Here is a 15,028-nt window from a genome sequence, read left to right on the forward strand (position 1 = left end):
AAAAGCGGGAGAGAATCTAAAATTAGATGAAAGTGTGAGATAAGGTGGGAGTGGTAGAGAAATGAGTTTTAGGACTAGATGAGAGAGATATACGGGGCTGAGAAATTGATTGTATAAAGAATGACAGGGGTTTCAGCCAGGGTGACTTCCATACTGTTTTCCACATGACTATACTAATGTACATTCTTATGATATCCTCCAAGCACTTGTTAACCCTTATTTTGATAATATCTGCTTTTAATTGAGTGAGATGACATCTCCTTGTAGTTTTGTTCTTTTGTAAGAACCTGCTGATCCTACTCCATTAAAGTCACTAACAAAATTAAGAAATAAAAAGAATGCATGAGGTTTTTGTGGGGGCAGATAAAGGGAGACAATTGTGTCTAAAAAAAAAAATTCAAAACCTTACAGTATAAAGATCCAGCTTCCAGTCCTGATTTTGCTTTGTCCATGTGGCCTTGAGCCACACTTAACCTCCAAGGGTTGAAGTGCTCTTATCTCCCCAGCAGGAGAGGCAGGAGAGGATAACAGGGTTCCCATTCTCTGTTGTGGTACCTTGTATTTGATAGGCAGGGCAGCACTTAGGATAGAAAGTATTTCATACGAGTTCACTACTCTAATGTAGGTCAATTAATATCCTTTCTGCCTCTAAGTCTTTTATAAAGTTTTTATCAATACATACTACACAACGTGTTGTATTGGGGTAGAAGGAGGATTAGGACAAGCAGTTGGAAATATGCTTTTGGAACTTGCAAAGAAAATCAGGATGATAAAGATTTGTAAGTTTTTTGACTAAAGGTGATCACTAAAGCTGGTGAATTATATTGTATTAAAATAGGGAAGAAAAGACCTATACTATAAAATAAAATATTTAATTGAACATAAGACATACATGGATAAATCTGAAAAATTAGGAAAGAAGCCAGGTGAAAGCTTCAGTAGAATTTTTCCAGGTGTATACCAGGTGCCATAAACATAATGACAAGAATTTAAACCTCACTGAGTACAGTGGTACATGCCTGTAATTCCAAGGATTCATGAGGCTGAAGCAGGAGGATCTGAAGTTTGAGGCCTGCCTCAGAATCTAGTGAGACCCCCAAATAATTTAGCAACACCCTGTCTCAAAGTAAAAACTAAAAAAGTTCTGGGATTGGAGTTAAATGGAAAAGCACCCTGAGTTCAATCCCCAATACTGAAAAAAGAAAAAAAAAAAAAAAGGATTAAGTCTTGGACCTGAACAGACCAGGGTATGAGCTCGGCCAGGTGAGTTGGGAAAAGTTATTTTTTTCCTATCTAAACCCATTCTACCTTAGACAGGAGACACACAAAATTATACAGATTAGTTTGTCATGTGCAATGTGCCCAACACAGTGTCTATTATACAATAGGAATTTTTAAATTTTTTAACTTATAAAATTTTACACATTAATGGTGTACCATGTGACATTTTGATATATTTATTTATTGTTCAAGGTTCAAATCAGGGTAACCTATCAATCTTTCAAATATTTATCATTTCTTCATGGTTAAACACTGAAAATCCTTTCTTCCAGCTTTTAGAAATGTACAATATGTTCTTATCTATATTCACCCTAATGTAGTACACCAAAACTTTTTATTCCTATCTAACTATAAGTTAATACCAGACCATCAACCCTTCCCCATGATTCCCTTTCCTGTTTCTCCTCAGCCTCCAGTAATTATTTTTCTAGTCTTAACTGCTCTGTGCCGCAGTCTGGCTGGGCACAAAATAACCGGACCACCACACCGCCTTGTAGATTCAAACAGCAATTCTTTATTCCAGAACTCTCACCAGCACTCTACAAGCACGTTCTGGGAAAATTCACACCCTCCACCAGGCTCTGCATACCCAGTACTCTCAATGGGAACTCCAGGAGCTGGCGACTAAGGCAGCAGGATATGCCCTATTCCCAGCAGGATCTACCCTAAACCTGGAACCACCCTAATCCAGCAGGATCTACACTAAACCTGGAGCCACCCTAATCCAGCAGGATCCACCCTAAACCTGGAGCCACCCTAATCCCTGAGCAGGGTCACCTTTCAATTAAAAATGCCATGTCATTCCTACTTGGCTATGGCTCTCAGCAGCTCTGAGATCAACTTTTATAGATTCCACTGTAAGTGCTATATATGGTACTTGTCCTTTTGTGCCTGACTTATTTCTCTTAACATAATTACCTCAAATTTCATCCATGTTGTCGCAAATAACAGGATTTTGTTCTTTTTGCTATAACTGGTTAGTATTCCACTGTGTGTAACTATCATATTTTGCTTATTCATTCATCAGTTGGTGGACACTAAGGTTGTTCCACTTCTTGGCTACTGTGAATAGTGCTGCAATAAACATGGGAATGCAGGTGTCTTTTCAGCATAAAAATTTTACTTCCTTTGGATATATACCGAGGAGTGGGATTGCTGGATCACATAATAGTCATATTAAAAAATTCTGGGGGGCACTTCCATACTGTTTTATACAATTTACATTCTATACTAAGATATCCACCAAGTACTTGTTACCCTTTTTTTTTTTAAAAAAAAATATTATTTTATACATGGGCACAATATTATTTTGTTTGTTTATTTTTATGTGGTGCTGAGGATCGAACCTAGTGCCTCACATATGTGGGGCAAGCACTCTGTCACTGAGCCACAACCCCAGCCCTCCTCTATCTCTTTGATAATATCTAGTTTTAATTGAGGGAGGTGATGTCTCATTGTGGTTTTGATTTGATTTGCATATCCCTAAATAATTAGTGATATTGAACTTTTTTTCATTTGTATGTATTCCTTGGAAAAATGTCTGTTTAGATCTATTGTCTGTTTTTAAATTGTATTATTTGTGTTTCTGAGTTTTTTGGTACCTTATATATTCTTCTTATTACCCTCCTCTCAGATATACAATTTGCAAGTATTTTCTGCTATTCTGTATGTCGCCTTATCACTCTAATAGTTTCCTTTTCTGTGCAGAAGCCTTTTAGTTTCATGTAATTCCACTCTTCTGTGTTTGCTTAAGTTTTCTATGTTTTCCAAATAAATCCTTGTCCATTTCAAAGCCCTGAAATGTCCACCCTATGTTTTCTTTTATTAGTTTTGTAGTTTCAGCATTTACAATTATATATTTAACCCATTTTTTTGGGGGTAGTGGTGTTGGGAATTGTACCCAGGGCCTTGCACATGCGAGGTAAGCATTCTACCAACTGAGTTATATCCCTAGCCCATCTTTAACCCGTTTGAGTTGATTTTTTTGTTCTTTTGCACACAGATATCCAATTTCCCCAGCACCATTTATAGAAAAGTCTGCCCTTTTTCCAATGCATGTTCTTTGCGTCTTTGGAATCAGTTGGCTATAGATACATAATATAGATACATAAATTTAATTTTAAGGTTTTCAATTCAGTTCCATTTGTCTATATCTGTTATGATACCAATAAAATACTGCTTTAATTATTATGTTTTGAAATCCAGTAGTGCAATTCATCTGTTTTGTCTTTTTTGCTCATAATGCCTTGGACTGTATGTGTGTGTGTGTGTGTGTGTATTTCCATATAATCATTAGAACTATTTTTTCCAGTTCTCTGAGAAATATCATAGGTATTTTGACGGATTGCTTATGTTTTATATGGGCATTGTAACAATATTGATTCTTCTAATCAATGAACATTGAATGTTTTTTCATTTCTTTGTATTCTAATCAATTTACTTAATGGTTTATAGTTTTCCTTATAGAATTTTTTCTACATATAAGATTATATCATCTGCAAATGATTATGATTTTACTTCTTCTTTTCCAATTTAGACACTCTTTATTTCTTTCTCTTGCCTAACTGCCCTGACTAGGATTTTCACTACTATGTTGAATATTAGTGGTGAAAGTGGGCATTCCTATATTTTCTAGATCTTGTAGGAAAAGATTTCAGTTTTTGCCCCTCCAGTATGATGGTAGCTGTTGGTTTTTTTATATTTGCCCTTTATTATGTTGAGGTATGTTTCTTATATACATAGTTTATTCAGTGTGTTAACCATGAATAAATGTTTAATTTTATTAAATGCCTTTTGTGTATATATTGAAATGATCATCTGGTTTTTATTCTTCATTCTGTTGATGTGGTGTAGCAGGTTTATTGATTTGCACATGTCAAACCATTCTTGCATCCCTGGGATGAATTTAATTTGATTGTGGTGAATAATCTTTTTAATGTGTTGTTGAATTCAGTTGGCTAGCCTTTTCTTAAAGATTTTTCCATATATGTTCAATGAGGATGTTGGCATGTAGCTTTTTTTCTTTCATGTGTTATTGTCTGGTTTTGATACCAGGGCAATTTTGAGAACTTCAAAGAATACCATCTTCTTAAGACATGCATTTCTATCCCCTAGAGTTCTCCCCTAGAGACGATTTACACACATAATTTGGGTTATTTACAACCACAAACTATATGTACATGGGGTACATCTATGTCCATGTCATCTGGAAGCTGAACTGTTTCTTTTCCTGAGTCAATCTCTTTCGTAGGTTTCCTTTCCCATCAATCAGATCCTCACCTTGCTTAGGGTCCTGTGCTTCCATAATATTCTAATAAGTGTTCTTAACTTTTTTCTACTCTGTAATTGAGGCAAACCAATGGCCTCATCCACACCACCATGACCAGGAGTAATGTAATATTTAAAAATTTGGCGTACTATTTTGCATCTGTACACTGAGTGCATGCCCAATAATATCTTTATATTCTCGGAGGTATGGCTGAATTTGATAATTCTCTAGTTTATTTGATATAATAATTAAAAACATCCAAATCCTGGGAAATGATAAGCTGACTTGGCATTATTATATCCAGTAACTAAAAGAGTTCAAAAAACAGTCAGATTTGATAGGCAAGATATGAAATCACTGGAGGTTGATTGCAAAAACTTTAAAAAGTAGGAGCATAATGTATATTTGTTTTATTGAATGTCAATCTTTCTATAACCCAAAGCATTGATCTGTGTGTTTGAGAAATACAGAAAAAGTTTTAAAATCACAATAAAATAAAGTGTAGATTGACCTAGGTATAACTAACCATGAATTAGGATCTAGCATTAATTCTTATGGCAGAGTCGTGGTCCCATCATGATCAACATATTAATCTTTCCTTTCTATTTGAGCATTTATGTTTTTTAAAAGGTGTAAAAATATTCTTGTATTTTAAAGAATTTGTTTGCAAGAAATCTAATGCAACTCAGACTGTCTATTTTGCTCTCCAAATTGTGTAATCACAACCCTATATTTTGAAAAATGAGTCTTTGGAAATGGAAAGAAAAAATGGAAAATCCTTCATGTCCTACAATATACATCAGAAAAAATGGACCTACCTCAGAACAAGGGAGATATATAGAAAAGGAGAAGTGCTTAAACTGTTTCATTGCCCACCAAAAAGCTAAGTTTCTTACTTCTCTGTTTCTAGCAAATCATACCATAACATGAAGATGGGATGTTAATTCTCCATTATATACCGTCTATCGGTGTCGGTTTTCTGTTCTCATGACTAAAAGGCTCAGGGGTCACTCCTGTTAAACTGGGTTAACTGGGCTGCACGAAATAACCACACAAGAGACACAAATGCCTTTTTCTTTGGGGCCGCTGTGATGGCTCCTCTTGACCTTAAGGGTCCGCAGAAAGAGAGAGGGAGAGCATGGCTGACCCCTTTTATTGAGGAGAAGCTATTCAAATTAGGCAAGGGGTCAGGTTTCAGGGGGCTGAGTATCTTCATGATGTCCACTGTCAGCAGGCTGACTGACACCTGGGTAGGCCACACCCAAGGGCACAGTAAGAGAAGGGGACACACACAAGGCACTTCCATGGAAGATTCTATCCTAAACAGGGCAAGGGGTTATATTACAAAGGAACAGGTGAGGGTAGCTTTACCCATGGGGTTATAGCAAGACACACCCATGCAGGAGACACCGAGCACATTTCTGTGACTGAGCGTCTCAGCACCCAGCCAGGGAGTGTGACCCAGTCACCTGTAAGGTTGGTCTCCCACATATCAGAAGGGTAGGAATTCAATTGATTTTAGGCACATTGATAAGGTTTAAACCAATACTCATAACTTAAGATTTTATATGTGGAATATATGTGGCCCAGCTCAAGTTAATCAACAGGATCTGAATATTGTATATATTATGCAAAAATTTTCACAGCAGAGAAATAATTGCTTAAGCTCGCCATGACATGGATGGAAAGACAATCCTCTTTTCTCCCTGCACCAGGTTTTAGTATGTTTTCCTTGTAGTCCCAGTACCTGAAATTATGACTGACACAGAGTAAATTGCACGGGGAAAGAGTGCTGCCCTTGAAGTTAGAGAATTTGTGTGTGTTACATGACTTTGTCAAACACTTAAAGAATCAGTTCTCTTTCCCATAAAATGAGAATAATAATACTTTGCAGGGCTATTGTGAAGACTAACCAGTTGAACGTATGAAATGTGCCCACTTAGGCTCTGGCATGTATTCAGAACTCAGTATATCTTTTCTGAATGGTCCTAGATAAGTGACTAAACACTGATCTTTGTCTGCCTGTTAGGTAGAGAAGGTTTCCTCTGTACACACCAACCCTCCTTATTATGGCCAGACAGGCATGAGTCTGCTCTGCTATCTGTAATCTCCACAACATTTTCAGTGAGTGAAGATTGAGAAAGGCAATTGTGGTCAAATGCCAGATGCTCTTGGATGCTCAATTGATATTAATTAATCCTCAGTAGCAGCATTTTGGCAGTAGACCTTGAGTCGTATGACCTTTCAAGCTGGATGGAATTATGCTCCAATGATTCCTTTTCTCAGCCAAGTCCTATAGAACCTTCTTGTCTTTTGGCAGAATTCCATGTATACCACAGTTTCCTGAGAAGTCTGCAGTTGGCACCTGAAATGTGTTGGTGTTTAATAAGCAGGATGTGAGACATTATATATTGAACTTGGATGACAAGAGTTAGCCAAATAAGTGTTGCAAAGATGCACACATTCTCTTTGCAGTTCTGTGGATGCTCAGAAGGACGGATTTAGGAAATAGTTATTTGCCTTTCACCTCCAATCACTCAGAAGGCCTGTGGTTATTTGACAGGGTCACTTGCTCTGACAAGGGCTATTGCTGGCAAAATATTGCTTCTCTCAGAGGATTAAGAGGCTTAAATTTAGTGCCTTGGGTAGCATGAGATTTATGTGAGTTTTTAGCCACCCTCTTCCCACTCATTTTTTCTCCTGCTATTCATGAAAATATTTTTTAAAGGTGATTTTATTCTGCCTTTGAAATGGAGACAGCAGGAGTTAGTCACAAAGCTGAAACAAAGGACTGACACTTTTAGCACCACCTGGACCTCTTTCTGCCTGAGGTGAGGATGCCCTTGCATGGACCATGATATTGATCCTTATGGGAAATGTTCATGTAAGGTTCTAATCATCTTTTGAATACCTACAAATGTATTTTTTTTTGCATCTGGTGTTTAATGCAATTAAAAATCTACTGTGATAATGATTCTCAGGAATATAGTTATAATAAGTATTTAGTAATTGAAGACACTGCCATTACTGTTAATGTTTTTTTTCTGGATCTACCAAGCACTTGCTACAATGCATTAAAATAGCCAGTTTCCTTTCCTCTGTCCTTCACCAGATTTTAATATGTTTTTCATTGTATACAGCATCTGGAATTATGACTAGCACAGAGTAAACTGTGCAATAAATATTTGTTGAATGAGTGAATGATGAACTAGCAGGACACAAATGATGTTGCCAAAAATTTAGAGTTAAATCTGATGAAAATTAGCATTGACACATATGTTCTCCATACCTGCAATCTTTGGTTGCCCAACTCTTTCCTTTGGATAATTGGATAAACATGTTTCTCAGGAAAGCCTTCTTTTATGTTATTTATCTTGTTTGTATGCTTTATACATATAAAAACTGTGGTTATTTTGACCCTACCTACTATTTTCAGCACTTGGCAGAGTCTGGCATGTTTTAAACCCATAAAGTTCATGTTTAAATGATACTCTATGGTCTGACTTCTCATCTTTGTCTATGCTGTCAAATTGTCTAGGCACTTACCACACTGCATTTAGACCACAACCACTATTTTCTTGGGTGACTTCCTACAGCCACCTTCAGCCCACCATCACTTACATTGGACACAGATGCCAAAGGAATTTTCAGCAAGCTGTGCTCAGACCATAAACTTCCTATCCTCAAATTGCCTTTAAACTACATGTATTTATTAACTTATAAACTTAAAAACTTTTACATTTTATACTAGTTGTTCCCCATTCTATTTTTATAGATCATCTCTGTAAAAGTTCTTTGTGCTACTACAATAGTTTGAATGTATGTATCCTCCCAAATTTGCATGGTGGGACTTATTCTTCAATGTGGTAATATTAAGAGGTGGGGTCTTTAGAGGAGATGGAGGTCTGAGGGCAAAGCCCTTAGAAAGGAGGCTTGAGGAGGAATGTCTCTTCTACTGAGGGAAGACACAAGGAAGATGCAGTCTATGGGGAATGAACTAACCAGACACTGAATCCCTGGCAGTTTGACCATGATATTTGCAGCCTGTAGAACTGTGACCAATAAATTGTGTTGTTTATGAATTACCCAGTCAAAGGTATTTTGTTATTGGAGCCCAGAGGAGCTAAGCCATTTTTGCTTGTCTTTGAATTTACTCATACTTCTTTCTAGCTTCACACAGCTTCTTGTCTGTTTCTCAGTCATGAAGGTTCAGATTTTCAGAACCATGCTTATATTGCACATGTCTTCTGACTTACTTGTGTGAAAAAGATCCAGGAAATGTTTTAGTTTTATGAAAGATGTTGTTTCCATAAACAGAAAGTGAAGGAGGGAGGAAGAAGGAAAAGATAGGGGAGGAGAGAGAGAGAGAGAGAGAGAGAGAGAGAGAGAGAGAGAGAGAGAGAGGTGGGGGGGAGATATGGAGGGAGAGGTGAAATTACTGATTAATCTGAAACTATTAAGCATATTTAAGCTGCTTTTAGAAATAAAGAACTTCCTGTCATTCCCACAGCTAAGGAGGGGAGAAAGTAGGCGGTAGGGCCCTCTCACTATGCTACCTGGATGATTCTTTGAGCAAGAGAAGGTGGGTTGGATGTATGTCTTGTAAGTGAGGGGTGTATCTGAGATGGGAGTAGTAGGTGGCTAATGGCAGAGAAGGAAGCTGCAGCATTGAGTGGTTGCCAGAAGTGGGGGGCCAGGGCCTTTTGATAATTTTTTTAAAAATCAGAGGTCTCTTCTTGAAGTCCTGGGAAATCCCTCAGTAAGTTCATCTTAGTAAAACTTGAATGCTATTCAAAATATACAGCAATATTCCTGGTCTATCTGTGACGTGCTCTGCCTTTTTGAAAATGGTAGTTCACCTTCAAAGAGTATCTCTCGGAAAGTATAAGATGAAGAAATACTAGAGGCAATCAGTGGACCGTTGGACTGCAAATCAACTATTCAGATAGTTTTTGTTTCTTTTGAGGAACTATCATTACTAATATAATTTATGGAATTTGATGATGAACATAAAATAAGGTACAACATTCAATTATAAGGTACTTCCAGAGTAATTCTTTACAGAATTATCTACCGTGGATGACAAATTTCTAGAATCATGATGTTTTAAGTCACTAAAATCTTTAAAAGTATGTGGAGCAGATCTTACAAATTGTAAAGTCAATTAATATACAAGATCTAACTATTTTTTAAATATATTTTGTGGACTGTCTGGGCATGGAGTGAAAGTGATCAGGAATATTTCTCATATTCAGATCAGAAGTAGTTATAAAACATCTTCATAAGTAGGATTTGGAAATTACATAAAAATCTTTTCAGTTGGTTAAATATAGATATTAAATAAAAAATATTGTAGAGAATTTTATAATTCGGGCAGTTTGATGAATGTGGAAAAATGCTTACTTGTATTATTTCCATGTTTTTAAAGTTTCAAGGCAAATGAAGTCAAATATCAGTAGATTCATAATACTGCCAAATGGTATGATCAAAAAACAAGTAGAGTTGGGTTGGTGGTGTTTCCCTGTAATGCCAGTGACTCAGGAGGCTGAGGCAGGAGGACACACAAGTTTGAGACCCACCTCAGCAAATTATTGAGACCCTGTCTCAAAATAAAAAATAAAAAGAGCTAGGGATATGGCTCATTGGTAAAATGCCCCTGGGTTCAATTTCCAATGCCCCCTCATCTTGTTCCTGCAAAAAACAAACAAAAAATAGCACATAGACAAGCAAAAAGATCAATTCAATACTGTTTAGTTGGGATTTTTTAATATTTATTTTTAATTGTAGTTGAACACAGTACCTTTATTTTATTTATTTTTATATGGTGCTGAGAATCAAACCTAGGGCCTCACAGGTGCTAGGCATGCGCTCTACCACTGAGCCACAACCCCAGCCCGTAATTAGGATTTTTAATAAGAAACATATAACTTTCATTTATAAACTGTGGTGTATATTATTAGTTTTATTAATGCTCCCTTCCCCATTTTTCATTAAATGAATGGCAGTTACTGGCTAGAACATGAAAACAGAATAATTTCCATTCTTAAGTATAGTTAAGAATTAAATTAAATATAATTTAATCCAGTTAAATTCCCTCTCTCAGTTATAAACTCTTTAATTTTCTTAAAGATTATATACCTGTGTACTCCAAGGGGCAGATATGCAATTTATTTTCTTTTTCCCTTAGTTGATAGATGCTTGAGTTTAGAAATGTGTGTGGCATAAGATGTGTACTTTCTATATAAACCATGTAAATTTTATTTCATTAATTTGAAATTGCTGAAGTATGTTTTATGGTCTATAATGTGATCTGTCTTGGTGAATATTCCATGTGAGTTGAGAATAATGTATAATCTATGAATGGCAATTAGATTCAGTTGATTGATGGTGCTGTTCAGTTCAACTGTATTCTTACAGTTTTCTGCCTGCTGTATTTGTTAGTTACTGATGGATGGAAAAATTCAAATAATACTTTCCATTAGAATTCTATACTCAGGTAAACTATAATTAAAGTGAAGCCATGATAAAAATGTTATCAAAGAAAGACCTAAAAGATCTACCAACTTTTGGAAAGAACTACTAAAGGCAGCTTGGTAAGATAAACTTAATACTGAAAATGAGTACAGAAAATAAAAGAATTCTTTACTCTGTGAAAAGAAAATCCATAAATTTATGTTTACCAATAGAGTAGACTACATATTCTGAAAATATCCTCACTAGAACATAGAAATTCTAAACATCCATCATAATAATTAAGACATATTTACTAAGCACACAATTTAGGGGTCAAAAAAGATAATGGTAGTAAGTGATAACATGCTTTGGCTATCCTGAGGGTGTTTATTAATGAGCTTGAGTTTGTTTACTGGAGTGAGTTGGAAATATAACCCCTTAATACACCACAGAGTCTTTTGTTTGATGCCATTAGTATTCCTTATCTTTAACTACTCCTTATATTCCTACCATTTTACATGGGATTTTGTGGTTTCTGAAAGTGGAGGCGGAGTACATTTCCATGCCCTATTGGGAATATGACTTTGGCCAATAAACTATGGATAGGAGTGCATATACTCCCAGTTTCTATGCCAAGTACACTGTGTATTTCATTTTACTTTTTTGTACTTCTCTCAATGTCAAGAAAAGATTATGTCCTACATACTCTGCTGGTGCTAGAAAAAAATTAGACGTACAGAGCCAACATCAATCAATCCCATAGTTAAGAATCAAGCCTAGATGAGTTTGGAAGAGTTATTCCAGCAGATCTGCAAATGTATGAACTTAAAAAGAACCGTTGAGGGGCTGTGGCTGTGGCTCAGTGGTAGCACACTTGCCTGGCATGTGTGAAGCACTAGATTCAATTCTCAGTACCTCATACAAATAAATTAAAAAAAAAAAAAAGAACTGTTGATGGAAGACTTTGAGTTTGAAATAAACTTTTTGATATGTTATCTGTGTAATAACTAAATAAAACAACACTCAAAGGGCTATACCTTCATATTTTTTCCATTATTTGGAGAAAAGTGATAAAATTCAACACTCAATTATGATGTAACTTTTAGTAGACTAGGAATAGGTGTCTCTACAAAATAAACAACCAGAAAAAGAAAACTGTACACATAAGATTCTTAAGGTATAACACTCAAAAGCATCCCTTATATAGCAATAGATAGCATAGGGACAGATGTTCACTAAGCTACATCTAATCAACATATGAAAGGAAGGAGTGAGGCAATAGTCCCTGAGATCACACTCAGGCTTCCTAGTCTGCTAGTAGGAGAGGACTCAAAGACATTGTGATATTCATGGTTAGGGCATTGCAGAGAAGGGATACAGATTAAAATTAGCAAAGTTATAAGAAATGACATCCAGGAGAAATTCAAATCCTCCTTGGGTGGTTAAGTTCAATTACTTCAGTCACTAGAAAATTTTCCCTTTTTGTCTCTTTCTTCAGTGGTACAAGATAAACCAAATGCCACGGTGGAAATCTCAGCTTCATCAATGGATTCATTTTATATCCATAAACTTGCCTCCTCATACTGCCCTCCAAACCAGCAATGCTGTTGTTAGGAAGGAGCAAAATGTCTCTGTGTATAGATTATTAGTCATAATATGAGAATATCCACTCCACTTTCACTCCTTATATTGTTGGACTATATATTTGGATGTGGGGTAGAAGATACCAGATAAGGATTTCTTGTATGATGAACAGGGTTTGTCTCCCAATTAGAGCTATCTTCAATAAAAGAATTCATCTTCCTCTTAGTCCAGCCACTTCTGGTACTGGAATATGCTATGTGACCAGTTAACCCCTTGAACACAAGTCCATTGCTGTAGTTCTTTTACCATGTAATAATTTGAAGCAATTCTTTGAAGAATACTATGATGGTGGATAAGGCATTTTGTGAGCTGACAGATGGTGGTGTTGGCAGAAGCATTAAGAAAAAGGAAAGAAAACCCATCTCTAGAACATTTGTCTATTTCGGTAAGGATGAGTCTCTACCCTTTCATGATAAAAGGGGTCCAATGTAATCCACATACCGCTTCCTCCAGGAAACACATGGCATATTAGACTCACTTTGATCTCTATAGTTGTTAGATTCAGCACTCAACAGTGGGGGTAACCAAGTCACCTTGGTTTGGTTAATTTGGTGTTGTTAATTCCATGTATAGCCTCTGTTCCTGCCAGCATGACCATTTTTTTTTTCCAATGGATCTATTAAGAAAGCTCTAGGGTATGTGGGAGAGGAGATGATTGACACTGAATGTGTTTTTGTTCATCTCATTTTTTAGTATTTCCTTTGTATTGGATGCCCTTTGTTGACTATTTTTATTTATTTATTTATTGGTGACTTCTTTATTTTGGCTAATGTCAACTGCATTCATGACTACCATTTGACTTATAGCTCAAGAAAGAGTCATTCACTAAACATTGAGTTGTTATTAGACATTAAAAATTAGGAAGAGGCTGGATTTAGATATAAGGAGAGGAGAAAGGAGCTCTGGGGAGAACATGGGATCCTGCCAATTATCAGGAAATGAGTAACTTGACCAGCTCTAACTCAAATGCCACCCTTCCCAAAAAAGGTTTTCCAAAAAATGTCCCGTAACAATTATTCACTGGATCAAAAATTTAAAAAATAAAGGTTGACATTTTTCAAAGAGAAGATTTCCTTGACATGAAAGCCCCAACTCAACACAGCATTTTTAACAGAGCTGAGATCAATTAAGATAGCACTGCAGTCAGCCATCTCTAGGCACAAGCTCTGACTCCCAGAAGGCCATGTTATTTTACAGTATAAAGATGTTGTAGATGGTTCTCACATAGATTTCATCAGATTTCTTATTGCTTTTGGGCCCAAGGAATCTCCTAATTGTTGGGAAATTATTTAATTTCACTATGTACTCCTGGAGGAAACAAAATGCTGTCAGAATATTAGGAATTTTCTCTTCTAGGACCAAAATGGTCTCTAGTAGAATCACATCAGCAAGGCTCAGCTGATTATCAACACGAAAGTTTTGTCCATGACCCCTTGAATCTTTTCAAAAACAGGAAAGTATCTAATAGCTTTCTGGGTCTTGTTAACCACTTCTTTTTGTTAATCATCTGGTTTTAAGGATATATGCAGGATGAGCAGTTCCAGGAGATCCAGTGTACCCTCCACATTCATGTCAGTCAATCACAGTGCTCTTCTTGAAGTCCTTGCAATAGAGCTGGTGCTTTTCTGCTATGTAGTGGAGAAAGCTTTGGGTCTGGACTAGCTTAATACCATCAGTTTCAACCATGAGCACTTGTTGGAACAGCAAGTGATTGCTATCTTGCAACTTGTGCAACTGTTCTTTTGTGTGCAGACATTCATCGTCAAACTCAATTCCAGTGAGTCAGGTCATATATGATCACTTACTATCCAAAAGTTATATGTTTAATCTCTTTCAAAATTCAGAATTAAATCAAAAACAGTTTTTCTAATGAAGAATCATTATTTGCACAACAGGGAGGGCATTGTTTTGCTCCAAAATCTTAGAAGTCTGTTCTAGATTTCCCCTACTGGTTTATGCTGTACTTTATCTCTTTTTTTGCTACCAAAACTATGATTGGATCTGTTGAATCATCAGAAGAGAAGCTCACATTAAAGGCTGGACTTATTGTAGAGATTTCTCTTGCTCTGATCCCCACTTAGAAACTGAGAGCTTTACACATGACTTGGTAGCTAAGCTAAATAACTCACTCCATGTTGCCTTAAAAATCCAAAAAGTCACTATGCATTTTTTTTCCATAATAGGTAGTTTCTTGAGAGAGATATTTGGACATGCTCCAGACTACTGAACTCCAAGCAATTTCCCTGATGTGTATGGCCTCTGAATTTTTGTAGTTTATTTCCTGACCTTTCATTCGTATATGTCTTTCTAGGGCATCTTGATTGCTTTACATTTTCCACTCATCATATACAATCAGCATAATATCATCAACATTTAGATTAG

The 15,028-nt window shown here is 36.3% G+C and overlaps 1 pseudogene; it reads right to left on the minus strand.

Annotated features, from left to right (window-relative positions):
- Positions 1-13,837: 13,837 nt before the first annotated feature.
- LOC114086889 (glutathione S-transferase A4 pseudogene) lies at positions 13,838-14,428 on the minus strand (annotated as a pseudogene).
- Between the last annotated feature and the right edge of the window lie 600 nt (positions 14,429-15,028).

This window comes from Marmota flaviventris, chromosome 6, assembly GCF_047511675.1.
Source record: "Marmota flaviventris isolate mMarFla1 chromosome 6, mMarFla1.hap1, whole genome shotgun sequence".
NCBI lineage: Eukaryota > Metazoa > Chordata > Mammalia > Rodentia > Sciuridae > Marmota > Marmota flaviventris.